This window comes from Prenolepis imparis, unplaced genomic scaffold (assembly GCF_030444845.1).
Source record: "Prenolepis imparis isolate NDT839.2.m4 unplaced genomic scaffold, iyPreImpa1.0 SCAF_9, whole genome shotgun sequence".
NCBI classification, from domain to species: Eukaryota; Metazoa; Arthropoda; class Insecta; order Hymenoptera; family Formicidae; genus Prenolepis; species Prenolepis imparis.
Window position 1 is genome coordinate 17,692,856 of NW_028141167.1, and position 23,536 is coordinate 17,716,391.

The 23,536-nt window shown below is 37.1% G+C and overlaps 2 pseudogenes; one reads left to right on the forward strand and one right to left on the reverse strand.

Annotated features, from left to right (window-relative positions):
* The first annotated feature begins 8,714 nt into the window (after positions 1-8,714).
* Positions 8,715-11,146, forward strand: LOC145940232 (uncharacterized; annotated as a pseudogene).
* A 581-nt stretch (positions 11,147-11,727) lies between these two features.
* LOC145940233 (uncharacterized) lies at positions 11,728-12,231 on the reverse strand (annotated as a pseudogene).
* Between the last annotated feature and the right edge of the window lie 11,305 nt (positions 12,232-23,536).

Below are 23,536 nucleotides of genomic sequence, written 5' to 3' on the forward strand. Positions count from 1 at the left end.
TCTCTCCCTCTATCCCTGTCCCCCCTTCCTCTCGCTTCCCCCCCTTTCTCTATCTCCCTCTCTCAAACATACGATGTATGGAGATTAATGTTACAAATGATTTATGGCTCTCTAAAGGAATTCGATAACAACTAAACGAAGACCGTCTTTCAAGAAATTTGAGGCATATTTGTCACAACAGATATATATGCTTGACTTAGACACTCAGTGTCTTCTTGTCGGTTTAGGCCATTTATCTGGCGCCTGATAAACAGCATCTATGAAACAAGTCTCTTCCTTAGAAACGGTTCCTCATCCAAGATCTCAACGTTATCCCAATCAAATTCGTGGTTATTCAGCCTGTGATCCGTGATCACGGATTTTTGCGCGATGTTTCTTTTTATGTGATTTCTGTGCTCCCTAATGCGTATTGATCCCTAATGAGTATTGATTTACAAATATACTAAACATTACACATATTGATTTATAAATATATTAAAAATATTAATATTGAAATAAAATAGGTATTCCAGAACCTCCTATAAACTATAAGCCTATAATAAAAAAAGTTGAAACAATAAGCTCTGCTCAACATAAAATATCAAAAAAATCTACAGTTGATTGCGAATTTGGAGCATCGATATATGAAAAACAAAAATGTTCAAAACTAGAAAATGAAAGACAAATTATTGAAACAGATATAATTTTTTTTTAATTATGTAAATTTAATTAAGTCGATTAGTAGCATTAATAAGATCTTTTCAATTTTATTTTTTTATTTTTGTTTTTTTTAATTTTGAAAATAGTACATGTGAAAAATTTGCACATTACTAAACTACAATTTGTATATAACGAGAATATTTTTCTATATTTACAGAAAAATCTGAATTATTACATAATGATACTGATGAATTACTAAATAATAATAATGAAGCATTATTATTAGACAATAATGAAGGACATGGAGAAAGCGAAATATTATACTTGGATAGCATAGATAACTTGTTCACAGAAAAAGGTAAAAAAAAAGGTTAAAAAATATATATTACTGCAGCTTTACTAACTATATGCAATATTTTGTTTTCTTTTATTTAAATTTATTTGCATAAAAGTTTAAATTATATTAATTAAATTTTAAAAATTAGAAACAAGGAAACTTAATTTTATTATTGTGTATAACGAAATTCTAATTGTTATGAATATAGATGTGAGTTTAATCACAAACTCGTTGAGTTTTTCAGATCAAGCTAACTTGGGTGTAGAAATAGAAGAAATAAGTGAGTAAAATTAATATTAATATTTTCTGTATATAACAGGTTTTATCACTGCATTTAATTTATTGTTACTTTTCTCTTTTTTTCTCTATTTCCTTTTTTTTATTTTCTATAATTTTTCTTTACTTTTATAATTTTGTGAATATAACAAATTTTTTATATTTTGTATAAAGTTTCTTTTTAACGTATAAAAATAAATTTTAATTGTAGGATATGAAAAATGTTTCACATTTATTTTAGTATTATTTATTTAGATAAATACTACAAGTAGAATTATATACAATTTGTAGATGAAAGTTAAAAGCATTTAATGAAATTTCAAATTTTATCTAGATCATAATAAATAAAATGATTATAAATAAAATGTTTGTATTTTATAATATTTATATATTTTTCATTATAATTTTTGTTTCTTTTAATAGATGCACCTTCACAATCAATATTTCAGCTAACCGATCAACAGAAACCAATTATTATGTACAAAGAGAATGCAGAAAATATAAACAGAAAAGAAAAAAGAATTGCATGAAGTGTGTTGCAGTAAGTATATAAAAATAATTTTTTTTATAATAAATATTTTAATAAATATGATTTAACCGTATTTAGTGCTTCTGTTCGATAAATTTTTGTTGGACAACTTTTCCCCTACACTCATACTGTGCACAAGTGAACTCGAATTGTTTGAGGATTGTAAGGAGAATCACGAGATAACCTTTTAATAAAAGTAAAGTTTATTAAAGCACACTACACTGATGTAGATTGAGACTCGGTTTCATCGGTTACCGTCCTCAAAGCGTAACGAGAAGAAGCGAGCGACTTTTCTCGGGTTTTGTTATACACTATCACCGTCGGAGCTCAGGATCAAGTGCTTGCGGCGGTCCGCCGACGGAACGTTTTATAGCTTCTCTTTTCGAGAAGATTCTCGTCCTTTCTCGATTTTACGTGCTTCCGGTTTTCGTTCAAAACCGGCTGTTCCAACTAACATAATTTAGGCGAAAGATTGTTTTTGTTTTCCCTCGGGTGACCGCCGCAACGAGCTTCGATTATTAATCGACTCGGGATCCGGCGCGCGCAGGAGTTTAATCGCGTTTGGCTCTGCGCACGCGAAGCAAGGCGCTTGCTCTCGCGTTGCGGCGGCAATTTTGGTCGATTCGTTAACGCTATTGTTTTAGTGACAAAGGGTTCGATCTCGAACACATACTTTTAAAGACAAAGTAATAATTAAGTTATAGTGAGGTAATAGTAAAGTATTACTTCTCTCTCTGTATAATAATTAATTATTACTATAACTATATAATATACATATGTTATATAATAATTATAATTACATTAATTTTATACATTGCATTAATTTTATTAAATTACTATAGATATATAAATAGATATTTATTCCGATGCCCCTAAGGGATTTCGGGGCGTTTTCAGGGGACCGCCAAACCCCTCACAGCCACCCATCTATCCTCGTCCTCTATTTATAAAACGTCTTGTAACCACATAATATACATGTCAGATCTTCCATTTTTCCTTTTTGCCGTCATCCTTCTCTCCTCTCCCTTCGTGTCATCCTTCCTTCATTCCTTCCTGTCTCCCCGGCTTCTGCTTCCTCCTCCTTCTCTCATCCTCCTCTCTTCTCTCCCTCATCCTTTTACAACAAATTTCTCACCCCTCTAACCTGGCCATTTGGAGACCTCACCATAATCTAACCTAACCTCCCTCTCCCTTTCCCCTTCTAAACAGAAACTTCTTCGGACAAACACTCACATAAATACATCATTCCCCTGTATCCTGGCCTTAGGCGACCTTACAATCATTCTACTCCACCCTTCCCTACCCCCCTTTCTCACACTCGTTCCTCCCTTCTTCGTTCTCTTCCTTCTCCCTTGTCTCCTATTCCTCCTTTTCAACTTCCCATCTCTTTTTGTCCTTTCACCCTCGGCCTGTCTTGTTTCCTCTCCTGCGTCCCTTCCTTTCATTGCATCTCTCATCTAAACAGAAACTTCTTCGGACAAACAAACACATAAATACATCATTCCCCTGTATCCTGGCCTTAGTCGACCTTACAATCATTCTACTCCACCCTTTCCTACCCCCCTTTCCCGTCTTCCTTCCCTTTTCCCCCTTCATTTTCCCATGCCCTCTTACCCTTAAAACCTCCCCCCTTTCACCTCTTCTCCCTTTTAACCTTCTGCTTCCTCCGATTCCGCTCTTACGCCTCTACCTCCGTTTTGTCCTCTCCGTGTCCCGTCTCCTTCCCTTTCTTCTCACATTTTCCTCTTTCCTCACTTTCGTACCAGCCTCCCCTTCCCTTATCCCATACCACGCATCTCTCTTTTGCCCTCTCCTTTCTTGCCTTTTCCACTATCCTCCACCTTTCCCTCCTCTCCTACATCGTTAAATCTTCATCTATCCCTACTCCCCATTTTCTCCTAATTTCCCACCCTTTCTCTATCCACTCTTTTTTATCCTCCTCTTCCCCCATCTCCACTATCAACACCCAAGAACCTGCTTCCCCTTCTCTTTCCTTCACCCCCTTTATCTCAAACTCTCTCTCTAACACTCTGTCCACTATTCCCCTCTCTTTTTGTCCTTTCACTCTCGGCCTGTCTTGTCTCCTCTCCTGCGTCCCTTCCTTTCCCTCCGTCCATTGCATCTCTCATCTAAACAGAAACTTCTTCGGACAAACACACACATAAATACATCATTCCCCTGTATCCTGATCTTAAGCGACCTTACAATCATTCTACTCCACCCTTCCCTACCCCCCTTTCCCGTCTTCCTTCTCTTTTCCCCCTTCATTTTTCCATGCCCTCTTACCCTTAAAACCTCCCCCCTTTCACCTCTTCTCCCATTTAACCTTCAGCTTCCTCCGATTCCGCTCTTACGCCTCTACCTCCGTTTTGTCCTCTCTCTCTCCCCTCTTCTTCCACTCTCCTCTTCCCTCCGCTGCACTGCTTCATCCCGGTCATCTTCCGTCCGCTCTCTTCCAATTCTTCCTCTGTCTTCTTCTTCTCTCCTCCCCCTTCCGTCCTCTTCTCACATTTCTCTTCTTTTATCCGTTCTCCTCTTACCGCTTCCCTCCACCTCCTGTCAACTCCGCTCTCCGATTCATTCTTTTTACACTCCTTCCTCTCTTTCTTCCTTTCCTCTTCCAATTTCTCATCCCCCTCCACGTACTTCCTCCATAACCTCTCCATCATCTCCAGTCTCTCTAGCCTTTTCTCCTCTCCTCTTCTCCTTTCCTCCTCCTTAGTCCCTCTCTCCGACTTCCTCTCCATCACCTTCAGCATCTTTTCCATTATCACTCTCATCTCCCTTATCCCTCTCACTCCCTCTTTCATCCATTCCATCTTCCGACTTTCTCTCTCTCCAACACCGTATCCTCTCTTCTACCTTCTCTTAACTTTTCTTCCGCTCCTTCTCGTCTCCTCCATCAAACTTACTACCTTCTCCAATAGTTTCCTTATCTCCTTCAGCTCTTCTGCCTTCTCCTCTCCTTTCTTCTTTTTATCCATTATCCCTTTATTCTTACACTTTTCCTTCGACACAATACCGTCTCTCTTCCTTCCCATGCTCTCTTCCTCCTATTGAGATTCCTCAGTGCACCACCTCGATTTTTCCCTGTGGCGCCCTCTTCACTCTGCTTCCCTTTCCTTCCTCTGCCAACCGCTTCTCCATCTCACATCTGGCATCACCATCCCCCGTGTTCCTGCCTCTCCTGACTCCTTGCACTACCAGCTATATCGGCCCATCCATCGATCGAGCAATCGATCCATCGATCCATCGAATTCTACCTCTGTCCTCGTGGCGCCCTCTCTCCCTTCTGCCTCCTCCGTACCCGCGCCTTCATTCTTCCTCACTTGCCGCCTGCGCCACCTAGCTTCTTCCTTTTCCTCATCCTTCCCGTCTCTCCTCTCCAGCCTTCTCTCTAGTTACCTTCTCACCACTCACATTCTTCTTTCCCCTGCCTTTGATTCTGCTTTTTCCATCTCACCTTCATTTCCTCCGCCGCCTCTTCAACTCTCTTATCCAATTTTCCCTACCTCCACTCTCTCCTCCACCTCCTCCGCCCTCCCCAACCACCGAAACATCGGAGCACTCCAAAACGCCTGTCACTCACACTCCGCCATCTTTCCTCCCTCTATTCAATTAATATGCATATGTACATACATATATATATATATATATTGATTTTTTTAAATAGAAGCTTGTCAGAATGACATTAAAAAAATTACACGATTGTTGGTTACAATCCAACAATTGTTGTTAGATGTACACACAAATTCTTCACAAGAAAATACAATAAATTTGAATTTACCAATTGGAACTCTTGAAGCATTAAAGGAATTCAATAAATTGATAACACAAGACTCCGTATCTTTACTGCAATATGTAAGTACTCTATCAATTAAATTTAAAAAAACAAAAATATATATATAATAATTAAATTAAATCTTTTTACAGAAAAAATTAATAAAAACTATAGGAGGAAAAATGCGGAACAACACGTAAGGAACGCATTAAAACATACTCTAACTGATGAGTTAGCTTACAAACTCTCGTGGACAGGACAAAAAAATACCATTGAAACGAGATGCATGAAATTTGTTGACGTCATTATAGATATTTTATTTTCTCATACTTATATGTCAGAATTATACACATACACACACATACACACACAGAGAATGATACACTAATGGCGATTGACACCTGACTTTTCAAGACTGGAACCTAAAAGAAATTTACTGTAGTGATCTTCAGAAAATTAAATTCGCGTTTTTGACAGAACGCGTAATGTAAAACCAGTGTATAGCATTGGCGTAGAATTTATCTATTTTGTAGCAATGCAATCACATCAACTGATAATCGTGTAATTATATACATTGTTATCAACATTTTATAAGATTACAAACAACACTATTAGATTACACAAAGTGACATAATCTGCGTATATACATACATAACGGCTCGTATTCAGAACGCGCTTATAAATATGTTACCGCGATTTTTTGTCGTTCTATCCTTGTTTTGTTTACTAAATGATAAAGATAGAATGACAAAAAAGCGCACTAACATCTTTATAAGCGTGTTCTGAATACGAGCCGTTATGAATGTATTACGCAGATTATGTCACTTTTTGTGTAATCTAATAAAGTACTGTAATCTTATAAAATGTTTAAAAAAAACAGTATAACATATTTCTGTTGCAAATTCTCCAAAATATTTTAATCTATAATAGTCACTGTGTGTGTGTGTGTGTGTGTATTATATATGGAGATTATTATTTTCAGTTAAATTGTTTTATTAATTTTTACTCCATACTTTTAATGTTAAAGAATTAGTTTACTTAATTTTTTTAGAAAACATTTATACTCTTATATTTTTTAATTAATAATTTTTAAGTATAATATATTCGGAATATTATTTTAGAAAATAGTAAATATATGTTAAGGAATTTATAATTTTAATAATTTTGTAATTTTTATTAAAAATTAATTATAAACATTTTTTTCAGAAGTAATCATCAGTATTGGTGGAAAAAATACTTCTTCTCATTCCATCCAAAATGCAATTAAAAACTGGCTACAGCATGCTGGAGATCGCATAAATCAAAATATAAAACGAAATGAAAAGAAGAAATGAATAAGTATTTGGAAGTAGTATTAATATTTTTGTTTTATTTCGATTTGGTTTTTTTACTTACTAGTTCCGATAAATTAAAAAATTGAAATTTTCTGTTTTATTGTCATTTATAATTTTATTTTTTGTATGCAGCATATAGTATAGCAATTTTGTTTTTCGTTTTATATTTTACGTTTGCAATATGGCAATTTATTACATCTGATATGTATAAGAAAAGTATTAAATATATATATATTAATAAAATATATATATTATAATAAAAAAATTATATTAAAATAATTATAAAATATTATATTGTTGTGTGCCTTGAGCAAGGCACTGGGGTTGCGCCGAATTAAGGATGAGGATCCTCGGGTCGATCAGAACTTCGTAGGAAGTTAGGAGGGTTACACTCTTTTCTTTTATCTTTAAATACACTTTGATTGCGGATTGAATATGGTTTCACTTTATTTCTCGCCCTTTCTTTAATTATATATTCGTGTAACATTCCATGTTTGGTTAACGAGCGTATATTCGTATTCCTCTCAATAATTCGGATCTTTATTAGTGAGTCTCGTTCTGATGTTCCGGGTTCTTATTAGCGACCTCATCTTGATGTTTAGGAGTTTGAATTCGAGACTGCCTTCGCGGGCTCTCCGTCTTATATCCTCTTTTGTTCTTTGATTTTCAACGGGCGAGGCCCTTGGAAACAAGTCCCCGATTGGTTAATAATATTCACGCGTTTTTGGTCTAAATGCAAGCGAAGCAGGTCGAAGTCCCTGGCCTTCGCTGGCATCTCGCGATTTTCGTGCTTCGTGCGTGCTGCGTTAGCGTTTTCGTTCGACGAGCGTTTGGCGAGAGCACTCGTTTATAAGTAAAAATGTTTTACAATATTCTTATTCCTAATAACTACTAGTTATAGTTCGGGCTATAACAATATATATTATAAAAATAAACTTTAATATTACTTTAATTTTATATGTAAACAAAAAATTATTTTTGGATTACTCAAATGTTCTTAAGTTTGTATAGATCTGTTTGTAAACATTTTATACATTTGTAATAAAAAAAATTTATATATATATTTTATTGAGTATTTTTTATATAATAAAATACGTCTAAAATAATTCTATAAAGAAATTCTTAATGGTAACATTTTCTTGACATTTATAAGAAGTCAGATTGTAGTATTCTTTTAGATGTCCTTTATGTGCTGTCTTTTTCTCCTCTAAAATCGACGCATTAGAGGACTTATTGGTATCATTATGTTATCATCTAGATAGTATTGTTGGATGTCCAACTCTTAAACCTGAGTACTTTAAGAACTCTTTTTGATAACTTATTGCTCACTGGGACTCTTTAAAATTATTGTCATTCCTGATGCCGTGGAAATCTGATACATTGAAGGATTCTACACCCAAAAAAAATGTTCTATTCGTAAGCGGGGAATTCATCTTAGCATTTCCTCTAAACACAAAATCTTACAGGAAGCATATTCCTCTTTAATAGATTGGTATCCATCTATAAAAAAATGGACGTGTGAGCTATAATCAAGAATAAATTCATCTATAATTATTTCACTATAGTGACATGAATAGCCTCTTGAAATAAGAGGATATGCAAGATACTTGCGGCATGTGTCTTTATTAGAAAAAGATTGTCATTTATTTGCGCTACATACGCGCCGCGGGATGCCGAATACGCAAGCGCTGACATGTCCACGATTGTCCTTTGTGTGTATCTCCGCCACTCGGTTGCTTGCGTCTCGATTCTAACATCAGTACAAAGGACAGCGAGCAGCGAGTCAGTGCGTGTCGTCATAAGTGCAGTATTATCGAAATGAACGAAGTTAACAAATTCTTAGAAGAAGCACATTTAAGTGATTATTGGCCCGCATTTGAAAGTGAGTATTATTATACTACGTAACTACGTCTTATATATCTCATTGTAGATGTAGTTGGCTAAAGCCCGTTATGGACAACGAGTGATAATATAATTTATATTTTACATATTACCAAAATATCACTCAATGTGATAAAGAATGAAATACCGCACATTTGAGTTATATATTGTATAAAATATAATAGTAAAGTATAATATATATTATCGTTCGTCATCCATAGCGGGCTTAACGTTTCAGCAAGTTTTCTACGTGAATGCTATATACGTGTGAGAAAATATAATATAAATCTAAACTTTTGAAAAATATGTTCTATTGCGTCAGTAGCTAGTGGCTGTGTGTAGAGTTGATAGTATTTTCCTTCTTTGTATTTCTACGCATATTGCTAATCAATTTCTCTCTTGCAATAACTGCATTGTTCATACTATTTTTTTTTAATTTTCCTCTTTATTTTATATTATCATATATTGTATGGATTTATTTTGTTGCAAATATAAGAAATTTAAAATGTAAAGAAAATAAAAAGAGAGACTAGATCTTATATATAATTATAATTAAACATAATATATGTATATATACATACACACACTTTTAGTTTTGAGCTTCCTGATTTTTTGAACATTTTATAAGTAATGTCATAACATGTTTGTTTTTGTGTTTAGGAGAAGCAATAATTATACCATAGATCGATTATTGTTAGTATCAGCCAAAAAGGCTGAGGAATTATTGCCTAAGTGGGGTGATCAAGCTGAGTTTTTTTAGCAGAAGAAAAGCTCTAGAACCCACTACTTCTAAGAATTTATTTTTTAATGTAGAGGTACAAAGTAGGAATATTTATAAATCATATTTGTATTCCAAACGATTATGCATGTAAAGCACACACAATCTTTTTATTTCTTTTATACATATGTGTATTTTGTTTTAGATTGATGAATTTGGAATATGTAATTTGCCAATTGTGGATGTTAACACAAATAATGTTAATATTGTAAGAACTCATTTATATTAATTAGATAATATATAATGCATATATGTATATCTCTACACACACACACACACACACACACACACACACACACACACACACACACCACATGTGCACATACAACACACACGCGCGCATACATATGCATTTAATTTTTTAAGATATAAAACTAGCATAACTAAATTCTTGTATTTTAATATTTATTGTTAATATTACAGGAAACATGTAAACAGATTAATAATGATTTCAAGCAGCCCGATTCAGCATCTGATTCAGGAGTAAATAGTGTGAGTGATTGTGAAGCAGAAGTTTCTTCTGATCAAAACAAAAAAAGAAAACCATTGTCAAAATTAGAAAAATCAGAAAATCCTAAAAGACTTGCACTGTGGATTACAAGAACTCAGTTTAAAGAGCTTGTAAGTAATATATTGAATTGTTGCAATTTTTGTATTATGAGAGAAAGAAGAAATACTAATAATTTTATTTATGGCGTACAATAAGTCGATACATTTATTACATAAACAGACTTAATTTAACATCGCAAATTTTGTTGTTAATGGTAATTTTGTTAATCTTCTTTGTAAAGAGAGGTACGTGTCTCCAATAGATACCAACATTTATCAAATATTATATAAACTTGATTATGTAGAATTTTACATATAGTCCTGGATTTTGCTAATCGTAACTGTTTAATATTTCTTACTTGAAATCATATTATACGCAATCTTTATAAAATTTAGAATTAGATGACTATATTTAGAACTAAAAGTGTGATGATTAAAATATTTTGTATTTAATTATATTTATATCAAATTTATATTTTTTTCTTTATCATATTTTTTTCAGAATATCGAGAATAAAATAAAGGATCATTTAAAGGGTGATGCTGTTCTAACTTATTATAAAAATAATGGTATTTTAAGTGGAGAGACAAGAGGAATATTAGTAGAGATATTAGCAAGTTGTATGATACAAATTAATATTAAGTAAGTTTTTTTATATAATGTCTAAAATTTATACATATTTTTCATGTTGTTATATCTCTTGTTTCTTTTTATAGCCCTACTTTGGAAAAATTTCAAATTGTGTCCAAGAAACTATGTGAATTATTTGCAACTGAGACTGAGGTAAAAATCCTCCTTTATTTAGTTTTCAAAGCTAGTAATTAATATTATCACGATTGTAGAAATAATTTTTATTTTGGTAAATATATTGTAGACTACATATGTCTATGAACCTTTTGCAAATGGTGCAAATCAGAAAAATATAGGAGGAAAGTTACCCGATAAAGTGAGGAATATTAAGTCTACATTGAGGAGGCTCGGTGCACTCAATCCAGCCAATTATCACAGAGATTCAGACATTAAGAAATTAATACCTATTTAATAATACGATATATATGTCAATATTATGTTTACAATTTTATGCTTTTCAAGAAATATATATTTTATTTTAGTCACCACTAAAAACAACATAACTTGAAATAATTTTAAATTTTAAGAGATTATGCAGTTTAAAAAAGTAACTCAAAAGATGATTTTTAAAATCATACAAGTTTGTGTGTGTGTGTGTGTGTGTGTGTGTGTGAAAGAGAGAGAGAGAGAGAGAGAGAGAGAGAGAGAGAGAGAGAGAGGATTCTTCATGAAAAAAGTATAATACTCTACAAAAGTATTATTTGAATTACACAGAAAAGACCATTTTCTAGTCAAGCAAATGATAATCAGATATGAATTAATGCTTAGTAAGCTTGAAAGTAGAATATATTTGTTTTAAAGTATTGGTATAAATATTTTAAATAAGAATAATATTAGATTCATAAAAAGAGGAGATTACTCTAGCATTAAGAGAATTGTAATCTTAAGTTCAATATCTCTTGGTTATGGGATATTCCTCTAGATTTTAGAGTATCTTCTTGAGACCATATATCAGAGGAAAATCCTCTAGAATCGAAAAGGAACCGCTAAAGATTAGAACATTTTTTTTGATAAAGTAACGAGTGATTTACTGGATTCGTTAATCTTTGGAGAATCTTCGATGAACTTTGGATTGTCCTTGGCTGATGTAATACTGTGATTCCCGAAATCCTCGACAGAATGAATCCCTAACGATTGTAGGGATTGTCTAGCGCTCAAAATCGCCGTGATGTCGAAGATCATGACGACTCCGCAGAGAATCGCCACCAAGCGGCCACCAAGCGGCCACCAAGGAGAAGAGGCTACCATAGAAGAAAATGCTGATGTTCCGGTCGATGTACAGCGTCGCCAAGCGAGGCAGCTGGTGACGGATGGTACCAGACATACGAGAAACAAAAGATGACCCGGAACGTAGATGGCCATGGTGCTCAGAAGGAGGGACATGGCCCCGAGGATGAGGTGGACCAGGGACATACCGCCTACCGTCGACGCCGATGGATACAGAGACGACAACGGTGGCTTTGTCTTGATCTTTATAATGTATACATTCTCCGTCATTGTCCTCTATGCGACTTGAATCGCGCAATCGATCGTATAAAGTTCTAAATTAAATGAATCGATCGAGAGAAAGGATTATAAGTAGATATAATTCGATACGCATAATTGATTGTTCCGCACATTCACATTTTTCAAGAAAAAGTTCACACTTTTATAAGTTCCCGTCACAATGTAGATCCAGAAGTGTTCGTGAAATAATCCTCGCACTTCCTGCTTTGCACCGTCGAATGGAAAAACATTCGATCGTAGATGAAACGTGGCAGCTGATCACTGTGTGTTAAATCTGTCTGGAAATCACAGAAATAAAATGTTTTATAAAATTTAAATGGATTAAAATGTTATGTGAAATTTATTAATATAACTATTGCTGGATTTTGAATGTAAAATAATTTACATTAATTATTATACATTTAGGAAATATTATATATTGTAGCGGAATGACGAAAGCTATGTACATCGCGGTAATATACAAAGGTCTAAGGACGCCGCGAGTTATTTAGGCGACCGCTCAACGCTGCGGTCTTCCTTTATGATGCGTAAGCGAAGAAAGCCGTCACTATAGGTTTATCTTTGGCGTAGCGCTGTAAACAGGCGGCCGATCCTTATTCGATTTCAAGAGCGACTAGCGTTAGACGACGGGTCTTTTGATTTGCGATAAACAACCACCTAGATAGCGAGCCCGAGAACGTCTCGAGCACACTCCTCAGTTAAGACTTGTCGACGACGGATCAGCGCTCTGTGTAACCGAAATATACCTCCCAAATAAATGTGGTTTTGATTAATTTACTACTTTCTACAATAATTAGACCTTTGCCCCCTTTTTTTTTTGATTCGCTGGGGAAACCTTTTATAGGTACCCATGCCTCCGGGATGAGAACATGGATAGTAGAGGTATAAGGCCGGTTCTAGCCCAGGGGCAATGAGGGGGGGGGGTGAGGGGGGGACCTACGGCGCGGGGGAATGACGTCACGCGGGAGGCGTCTGCGATGTACCGCGAGGGGTCCGCGGGGAGGGGGAGGCGTCCGCGAGGTTAGGGTCCGCGAGGGGTCCGCGGGGAGGGGGGAAGCGTCCGCGATTTAGGTGCCGGGGACCGCGAGGGGTCCGCGGGGAGGGGGAGCGTCCGCGATTTTGGTGCCGGGTCCGCGGGGAGGGGGGAAGCGTCCGCGATTTTGGAGCCGGGTCCGCGAGGGGTCCGCGGGGAGAGAAGAACCCGCGAAAGACCGCGTGAAGCTTTATGGGTGAGGGGTCCGCGCGGAAAGAGGAACGCGAAGGAGAGCGTGAAGCACACGTGAGAGAGATGTCGCGAGAGAGACGTTCGCGAAAGAGAGATAGCGGTCGCAAGATGATGCAGCGAAGGAGAGCGCGAGGTGTTGCAGCGAGGTGTATATGCAAGAGCGAGAGAGATAGCGGTCGCGAGATAGTGCGAGGTAGCGCAGCGACAAGATGACGCGAGGCGTTCGCGAAGGAGAGCGCGAGAGGCGTACGCGAGAGAGATGACGCAAGAGCGAGAGAGAGATGTTGCGAGATGACGCGGCGAAGGAGAGCGCGAGAGCTGATGCAGCGAAGGAGAACGCGAGAGGCGGACGCGAGAGAGAATTTTTTTTATTTAATATTTTTTTTTCTTTTAATATTTTTTTTTTAAATATTTTTTTAAATTAATAAGATTTTAATAGGAGGAAAGGAGAGAGGACCTATTCTAAAATAAATACATTTATTTAATATTTAAAATAATGTTTATTTATAACTGTGTGTGTGTATGTATTTACAAAATGTGTGTGCGTTTGTGTGTGTGTGTGTGTAAAAATATAAGAATGATAAAAAATACGAATATAAGAATAATAAATATAAAATATGAATATAAAATATAAATTAATATAAAATGTAAAATATAATAATACAATAATATAATCAAAAAATAAAAAAAAGTATATAAAATTTACGACAGCAACACATGATTGAGCAAGGCCTGTTTGAACGAGAGTGTCTGGATATGGTGAGGCGGCCGAATGCTAGGTGCTGCGCGAAGCGGAGGTGACGGCTGGGCGGGGACTCCTGCATAACAGAAATTTTTTATTAATTAATTAAATAATTTATAATTAAAAAGAAATACTTACTAGTTCCAATTTTCCACCACAGGTTCTGGTGGATATGGCTCTAGGCCAAACAGCTCCCGAAGAGCATACATGTTTTCCCATAGCCCATTGTAAATTGCATCCATTTGCCGCGCCTCCGCAGTTTCGCACCACATTTCTGCGAACATTTGCCGATGTTCCCACCTCAACATTCTCACCCACTCTCGTTCAGTTAAGCCTTGCTCCACCATGTGTTGCGGCCGTAAATTTTGCACAATGCTATCGATTATCTGAAAAATATGAATATTTAATATATATATATCTAAACATATTGCAATATTCTGTACAATAGTTTTAAATAAATTGTACAACTTACTATTTCGGGGAGCGTACGGCGCAGAAAACCTCCAGTCATTTTTCACTATTTTTTACACTAACTTCGATGACTACTCGAGACTTTATGACAAACGTCGCGGAGACAGACCCGCTCACGTTAAAAAGAGTAGGGGATGTATGACATAAGAATTAGCTTGAACGCTTACTCGGTACATGAGATAAGAAAACAGATGGTCCGAGACAAAGATTCCATGATGAGAATAAGCATATGAATAATATTTAAAATTGAAACCACAATCGAACGTCCATAGAACCACGTTCGAACCACAATCGAACCTCGATCAACAACGTTCAAACATCGATCAACCACCTTCAAACCACTTTCGAACCACTTTCATACCTCGATCAACCACCTTCGAATCTCGATCGAACATCAATCAACCACCTTCAAACCACTTTCGAACCACGTTCGTACCTCGATCGAACATCAATCAACCACCTTCGAACCACTTTCAAACCACGTTCGAACATCGATCGAACGTCAATCAACCACCTTCGAACCTTGATCAAACATCAATCAACCACATTCAAACCTCAATCGACTACATTCAAACCTCAATCGACTACATTTAAAAATTATAACATAAGAATGCTGTCGCATACTGAAATTAATACGAGCACGTGCGGACATATAATTCTTGTATGCATATGAGGAAAAGGAGAGAGAGAGAGAGAGAGAGAGAGAGAGAGAGAGAGAGAGAGAGAGAGAGAGAGAGAGAACAAAGATAATATTTCAATATTAATTTATTCAAAAAAAGGGTGTGGCGAATCATTGCGATGATTTGACCACCAATTAAATATTTTAAATACATTTTCTAAAGCGCAATTTTTTACATGTTTATCGCAACGTAGGCTGTAGGTAGTATCTAAGTTGTTTAAGGTAGGAATATCTTCATAGTCTGCATCCAAGGTCTCAATAATGAAACCGTTTCTCGCATCGTCCATTATATCGATCAACCATTCTCGCTTTTCATGGCCTTTTACGTACACAAGAGAGGATGACTCTTCTTCTTCTTGTATCATACCAGCGATAGCTGTTGTAATCAAACGCTGAGCCATGCTGTATGGAACGTTTCCATCTACCCATTGCAATCCATGATGATTTCGAGTCAACCATGAGGCTTGACGTCTCTCCGATTTTATGAGCACATCCCATGGTACGGGGCATGCGAAAAAATAATGTGAAACAATGAATCCTCTTCTCAGGATCGCCGCTTCCTTCACAATAAACTGTTTATTGAAAATAAATCCTTGTAGATCCACAAACGTTGGTACAACCATATTGTTGCAAGAATATTGGACGACTGATGTCGATTGTTAAAAATCTCAATCTTTTATATCGGAGGCTAAATGCTGATTAAGTAATTTTACGAACTATGTTGGTCAACGGACAATATTCGACAACACGATCGTGCAAAATGAGACAATAGGCGGTAGTATTTGCCGGTACATCTTCCTTACATTCAAATTCTATTCTCACTTCCACGGTAGAATTTTTGACAGATTCATTTTGTCGCGAACAATCAATAACTGCGAGAGGACCGCAATGTAGAAATTTTGCGATAGTTAGTACATTCTCAATATCACACCCGTAATAAGACTTGCGAAAACGAGAGTACATATCAAACAAGATGGCGAATCTATTTTTTTCATAATCTAAATTTAAATCATCGTAGGGATAAGATTCCGGGTTTAGATATAGCTTAACGTTGGCTAATTTACAATGATCGAATGTAGTATTATCTTTTGTCATAACATTCTTTTTACCACTCTGCAGTGCAAAGATCACATATCGCGGCTTTTCCAGCTGAGAGGCGGTTTTCACAGTCCACGAATGCTCGGTTGTACTATGTAACAGCGGAAATTCGTACAGATCCCAAGAGCGAAAACTCATGTTTAAGAATCGCCCGCTTTCCAATGCTCGTAACAAGGATAGTTTATTGATTTCGTTCAATATTACATGCGGCATACGCCATTGTATCTTGATCAATTCAATATCAGCTTCCGCACGTCCATACAGACAATTGTTGTCGTTGCGCGAACGTATCAAAATTAATTCATGGCGAGCGTTAATCACAACTTGCTTGTAATCTTCACAAAATCCCAACAACATGTTGAGCGGTACGCAAAAGTTAAACATGCAACTATCACCACATGATCCATTATGTGTCATATCCCACCCGGCATTCTTCAAGATTTTACTTCTCTCGGTAGTTAAAGAGACATAATTTTTCAACGTAGAAGTTATTCCAACGTTTCTGTTGCGATCAATCTCCACACCATCGAGTTCATATCGAATTTCATCAAACATGAATGCAACGCAGTTATTTGCCAATACCAACGTTTCATTTGCATCTATTTTAGATATCGTCAACTTTCCCTCAACATACAGAAAGCTTTCGCACGGTACGTGTACAAATCCTGGTGGTGTATAGGTATCCGTATCTCATCGCTATGTCCAAGCGATGAGTTGGCGTATGGATTGTACGTATGTGTTTCAACCTTGACGATACGATCATCAAAGACTGGTTCACCACCAATATTCAAAATATCAATCATCTTTTCGTACGATGAATCCCAATGATTTTAAAAATTCGCGATTCAATGCGCTGAGTTTTTTTTTAGTGTAACGAGATCTCTGATTATTGTCGCTCACTGCCGCAGCTGCTCTCGCAAAAGTATTGTCCCTCGTAATGTCCCTCGTAAAATTATTGTCTCTCACGTGCTCCGTATCATTTAGCACAAGCATCACACGCTAATTTTGTCGACGCCGTACGTGCAATCTTACAGTAACTTCCTCTCCTCGAAAATCCAGCAATCGTCCTTCTTGATCAACAATGCGTATCGTTAGATTGTCAGTAATGCTCCGTACGACGATCGGGAGATAAATGATCTGTGCAGGCGTTTCCGATATCTTATATCCTGGCGGCACGCTCGGTGAAAATTCATGTATCGTGTGTACACGCTTGTCATTAATGTACGCACCAGTGGTGACGCTACATTCTATACGGATAATATTCACGCTAATAATATTTATAGGTAAATCCGAATCATGCCATTTGTGAGGTTGCAATATACGATTCGACGAGAATCCCAACAGCGATCCAATGCTGTCTGGTTTACTAAAATTTATTCTATAGATGCATTTGATTTCGCTCTTTAGAGTATTATGATTGGCGCGAAGCACTATTGCATCTTCATACTACTCTTTATTGGAAGGATATTGTGAAATTGCATGTCTCAGATACTCATCTATAGCTTGTATTTCGTATGATCCTTCGGGTATCGTAATTTCCTTGTCATCGTTATCAAAGTAAAATTTATTATTCTTAGAATTTACATTCGGTATCGTATAAGTTTCAAAATCTGTTAAACCGAGTTCATAATCACCATTCGATAAATCTATAGCTGGAAAGTAGCTTACAGCGAGAACGCTACTTTTGCCAGTCAACGTTAGTGTTAGCGACATGTTGTCAAACTGAATCGTGATGACAGTCGTTTGAAGAAATCGTAAACACAATTGTCCACAATAATTCTGATTATACTTTTGATAGGGTGTGTGATTGTATTCTATTTTCGTAACATTTAAATATTGCACCAATTCTTTGGGTGGTTGAAGATTGCCAAAACTATCGAAATATATTGCTCGATTTCCTCTCTTTACATATGCCACCCAATGGGTACCGGAACCATCAACGTCATCCAAATTTACAATACCGCTTTCATTTTGTCGTATACCGCTTATCGGTAAATTATTGCGCATGAAAACACCTCTAAAGAATGGTATACGCATACGTCTTGTCAGTTGTTGCAATTGTACATTAGTTGTTACACCCACAGGCATTTTTACCGTTTTTTTTTTACGTTTTTTTTCTTAGTTGAGAATCCCTGTCCATGCTTGTATGGAGCGAGATAAACTCCACGACCTTCCATAGCGCGATTATGACGTTGCATTTCTTCAAGCTGACGTTGCGCAGCCTTGCTATCATTCACAGCCTTTGCGACTCCCGCTGCTCCACCGGCCAACGAACCGAGAACTCCCAACAATGGTAAAATTGGCAAGATACCCCCACGCTTCGCCACAGGCAGTATTCGTTTCTTCTTCTTTCTCAAAGATTTTTGCACCTTCATCCCCATACCGAATTTTGTCTTTGCTTTCATAGCTGCCAAACAGTCGTAACGGCTGCTCTTTCACCAAGAGTCGAATCTCTCGCAGTAATACGTTTTCGCGCTTTCGTAGCGAGTATATTATCAGCAACGTGTCGTTCTCTGAGGGCGTTGCTTTGAGAATATGCAATGTCGTGCTCGCGACACGCGGCATCCAATGGATTAATACCTCGATCACCTCTAGCCAATCGCTTTTCTAAATGAGTCCCCGGACCGCAAAACTGATAGCAGGGGATATGGAATTCGATCGGAAGTGCGTTTATCGCGCGATTAAAGAGACCACTACCTATTTTCGTTGACATTCGCTGCAATCCTTTATCATCGGCGCTGGACCGTCGATGTGCGTTTGCTGCCACGGTCGATTGTAATGTTTGAAACAGCGGCGACAGGTCTGAATCTCTGGATCCGCCTTTATATGTTCCGGAAGCTTGTCCCACACGTAGTGGATGTGATTTTCATATCGCAATAAAAATGCTTTTGGCACAAATTGCAGCTGTTCGGCGCTTAAACCGTGAATATCGGAAGCACTTGTTAGCAGAACAAACATTTTTTCGGTACTGAGCGATTCATGGTTCCGCGCAGCTATAAATAGGCTCTCCATGACTCATTCATTCATTCGAGAGAAAACATGCGGTTCGTTCAACAATCGACGATAATCAAAGTTACAAATTTCGACGATAAAACACGGTTAATGTTGGATAAAGAAATACGCAGACATGGAAACATGCTACCAAATACTATACGCGGTATCATCTGCGGCCCCTCGAATTGCGGTAAAACTAACACGTTGATTAGTTTGATAGAAAGTCCGTATGGTGTTCGCTTCGAGAACATGTACGTTTATTCGAAATCGTTTCAACAACCGAAATATCAATATTTGGAAAATTTGCTATCACCGATAGAAGAAATTGGTTATTTTACATTCTCTAATAATAGCGATGTCATTTCACCGAGTGAGGCGCTTCCGAATTCCATTTTTATCTTTGATGACGTGGCATGCGACAAGCAAGATATGATAAGAGAGTACTTTGCAATGGGACGACACTCGAGCGTCGACTGTTTCTATCTTTGTCAAACGTATGCCAAGATACCCAAGCATCTTATACGTGACCATGAAGAATAGAGATAAGGAGGCCGAACTAGCATTGAGGAATTATCGAAATGTGCGACCAAATGTCGAGCCTAATTGTAGTTTATTAATGCTCCGCAAGGTTACGCTTTTGCCTCACGGGACTCACATGTACACGGTGGACTTTTGTGTTAGTCATTCTCTATCCTTCTTGCTCTACATCCTGCAATCTCTCCTCTCTCTCAAACTAACGAGCATCTTGTGATTGCAATGCCATCTATAGGTACCTATAGATATTACTATCGGGCCTCGGTTTTGGTCGCACATCCCAAACACATAGTTCGGCCTCCTTATCTCTATTCTTCATGTACGTGACAATGCAAACTTATTAATTTTATTTAAACAAGATGGGACAAACTTGTAACATGTGTACAACGATCACGTAAATACAGATATGTCTTACGATAATTTTCGCGCTTTTTGCCAGAAATGTTGGCAACATAAATATGGATTCGCGGCGATTGACAAGGACAGTCCGCTGACTAATGGACGATATAGAAAAGGATTTAATGAATTTGCAATACCACAAAGCAATTAGTCGCTTTCGACACATTGATCGAGCAACGTCTAAATTGCAACATGATGAATAACGATCGTGAAAAGATTGTGAGAGGGATTGCGAAAACGAGCGATTCAATCCGTAAAAAATATCGTTTCTTGAAAACTGGTAAAATGGAGGAGGACGATGCATTGGAGAGGCATTTTAAACCAATCTCTGAACCTCTGAAACAGCTTGTTGAAAATACAGTCGGTGTTGAGTCTGGTGAAGAAAAGATTGAACCATCGAGTATGCTCGGAGAGAAAAAAGAGTTTAAAACAAAGCGATCAAATATATCATTGAGCGGTATAACTTCTACTCCAAAGCGAATCAAAAGCAGGCGAATGCAACAATTATTGGATGCAACTACTTCTACTCCGATACAAGATGTACAACCAAGGCAATTAATGCATGATAAGACATCTATCGAGGAAATTTTCGAGACTTCACCTGAATCGCTTGTGACATCAATTCAACATTCATTACAAACATCTGAGGGTCAAAATTCATTGCGAAATCACCTGGGTCCACTTGCTCAAAAATATGTGGCAGCTATATTGAGTCAAGATAAAAATTCCAAGATGGATTACGTATACGGTGTTAAATTTATCGACAAAGGAATGATGCTCGGTAATAAAAATTTCGATGTGGATAAAAATGATAATATAATTATCGATGGATCAAAATACGTTGGAACAGCAGGTCTTTACGAGTTGGTTTTCAAGAGAATTCCCGACGATGAAATATATACTGCAAATGACTTGCAAAACTACAAAAGTATATTAATAAGAACAAATGCGCACAGACGAAATGGTAATGTGAATCAGCCTGTATTAGGTAACAAGGGATACAAATATAAATATATAATCGCACCATTATTCTCTGATAAAAAATCTGGAAAAGGTATACCGCGTGCTATGACCTTAAACAATAATAAGATTGATTACATGCATTGGAATGATCCCAACGAGTTGGTAGATCGTCTGCGATTGCTCGAAGCTTCACGTCAAGCCGGCAACAACGCCCACGGCAATGAAATATTGTCGATTATCGAGGAACTTTACGAAGCTGGTATTATTATAAAATAAGTTATACATACACGATACGAGTCAGTCTGTCAGTATTAGTGGTATCGAAATGTCGATTAATAAATTTGGATTATCACTTGGAACGTCGAATAATAATTCATATTATCAATGGAATGGATTACTAAGAAATTACGTGCGCGATAACACTCTGTGTCTAACAGCCTCCGGCTATGACGCAAGGTCGCGCAAGATACGACGTGTAGCGCAACCGGAAGATGATAATGATGCAGCCAACGAACGATATGTCGAAGCGAGTGTCAAGCTTTTGAGAGATCAACAGAAAGAAATTGAGAAAAAAATAATCAGGCTTGAAAGGAATATGCAGGCGCTATTATTAACGCTGGATAAAATGGTTGTAACGCAGACTACCTCAACAGATACATAAAGAACTGTACGTGAAAATTATATCACATTATTACAAATATGCCTCGATCAAACACCTCTGAAAAGCAGCTACTCGTGGAAGAATTGCACGCTCCAGCGAGAAGAAATTTTCCGCGTAGACGCGTCATAGTACGTGGATACGACGACCTGTGGCAAGATGACGTGGTCGAGATGCGTCCTTATGCAAGAGTCAACAAAGGATACAATTACATACTCACCGTCATCGATGTGTTGAGCAAGTATGCATGGGCCGTGCCGCTCAAGAATAAGAGCGGACGCGAAACAGCTGACGCTATCGCCGAGATAATTCGAGATAGCAAGAGATGTCCGAGAAACATACAAACCGAAACTCGTAAAAAAACACAACATCAATCATTACTCGACGTATTCTGTTATGAAAGCCTCAGTGGTGGAACGATTTAATCGTACTTTAAAGAACAATATGTGGAAAATGTTTACACTTAATGGCAATTACAAGTGGATCGACGCGCTGTCCCGACTCGTTGCAGAGTACAATGCGCGAAAACATCGCACTATCGGCATGAAACCTATCGATGTTACTCCGGACAATGCCGAAAAACTTTTAAATACGATATACAGTAACGTAAAAATTGCTGCTCCGGCAAGATTCAAAGTAGGCTGTCAGGTACGCGTGAGTAAATTCAAGACCATCTTCGAAAAAGGTTTTACACCAAATTGAACTACCGAAATATTTAAAATTATCAAAGTGCAGAAAACTAATCCTGCGACATATATACTTGAAGATTCGCGCGGAAATTCCGTCGCCGGAGGATTCTACGAGTACGAGTTACATCATGTTGCAAATCCCGATATATATCTCGTGGAAAAGATTTTGCGGAAAAAAGGCGATGACGTTTATGTGAAATGGTTGGGACTGGATAAATCTCACAACTCATGGATTCATAAAAATAATGTATTATAAACATTTATTTAAAATATCTGTACACTGTTTATTTTACAATATATTTATCTAATAATTTTATAAATACAAATATACATATAATATACATATTTATACAAAATATACATATTTTACCACAAATATTATTTACAAAGGTATTTTATAATGTCCCCATGGTAATGTATCAGTGGTTTCAGGTATGATATATCGCTTGTCATCGTGAGGACTTAGAGCAATTTTCGTCTCGTGAATGGTGTATACTTCATGCAATTTCGATCTTATACATGACTGGCTACGTGTCATTTCAATCTCTTCATTCAAACACCGCGTGTAATCATCAAACGTTATCATTCTCGCGACAACGTTACTCTTGACACCTTTTACTTTTTTCGTATCTTTCTTGCCATCCACTCGCAAGGCATACATTTTTGCTCTAAGCCCTACAAATTCGGTCATAATCACACCGTTGTTTTCATCTTTCATTAGACCGGGTACTTTTTTATTCACGAGCGGTATACCGTACGCATTGTCCGCAGTGTAATCGCTCATATCAAATTTGTCGAGGTTGCGCTTTATATTCTCATACACATCTTCGCATTCGATGTGGTA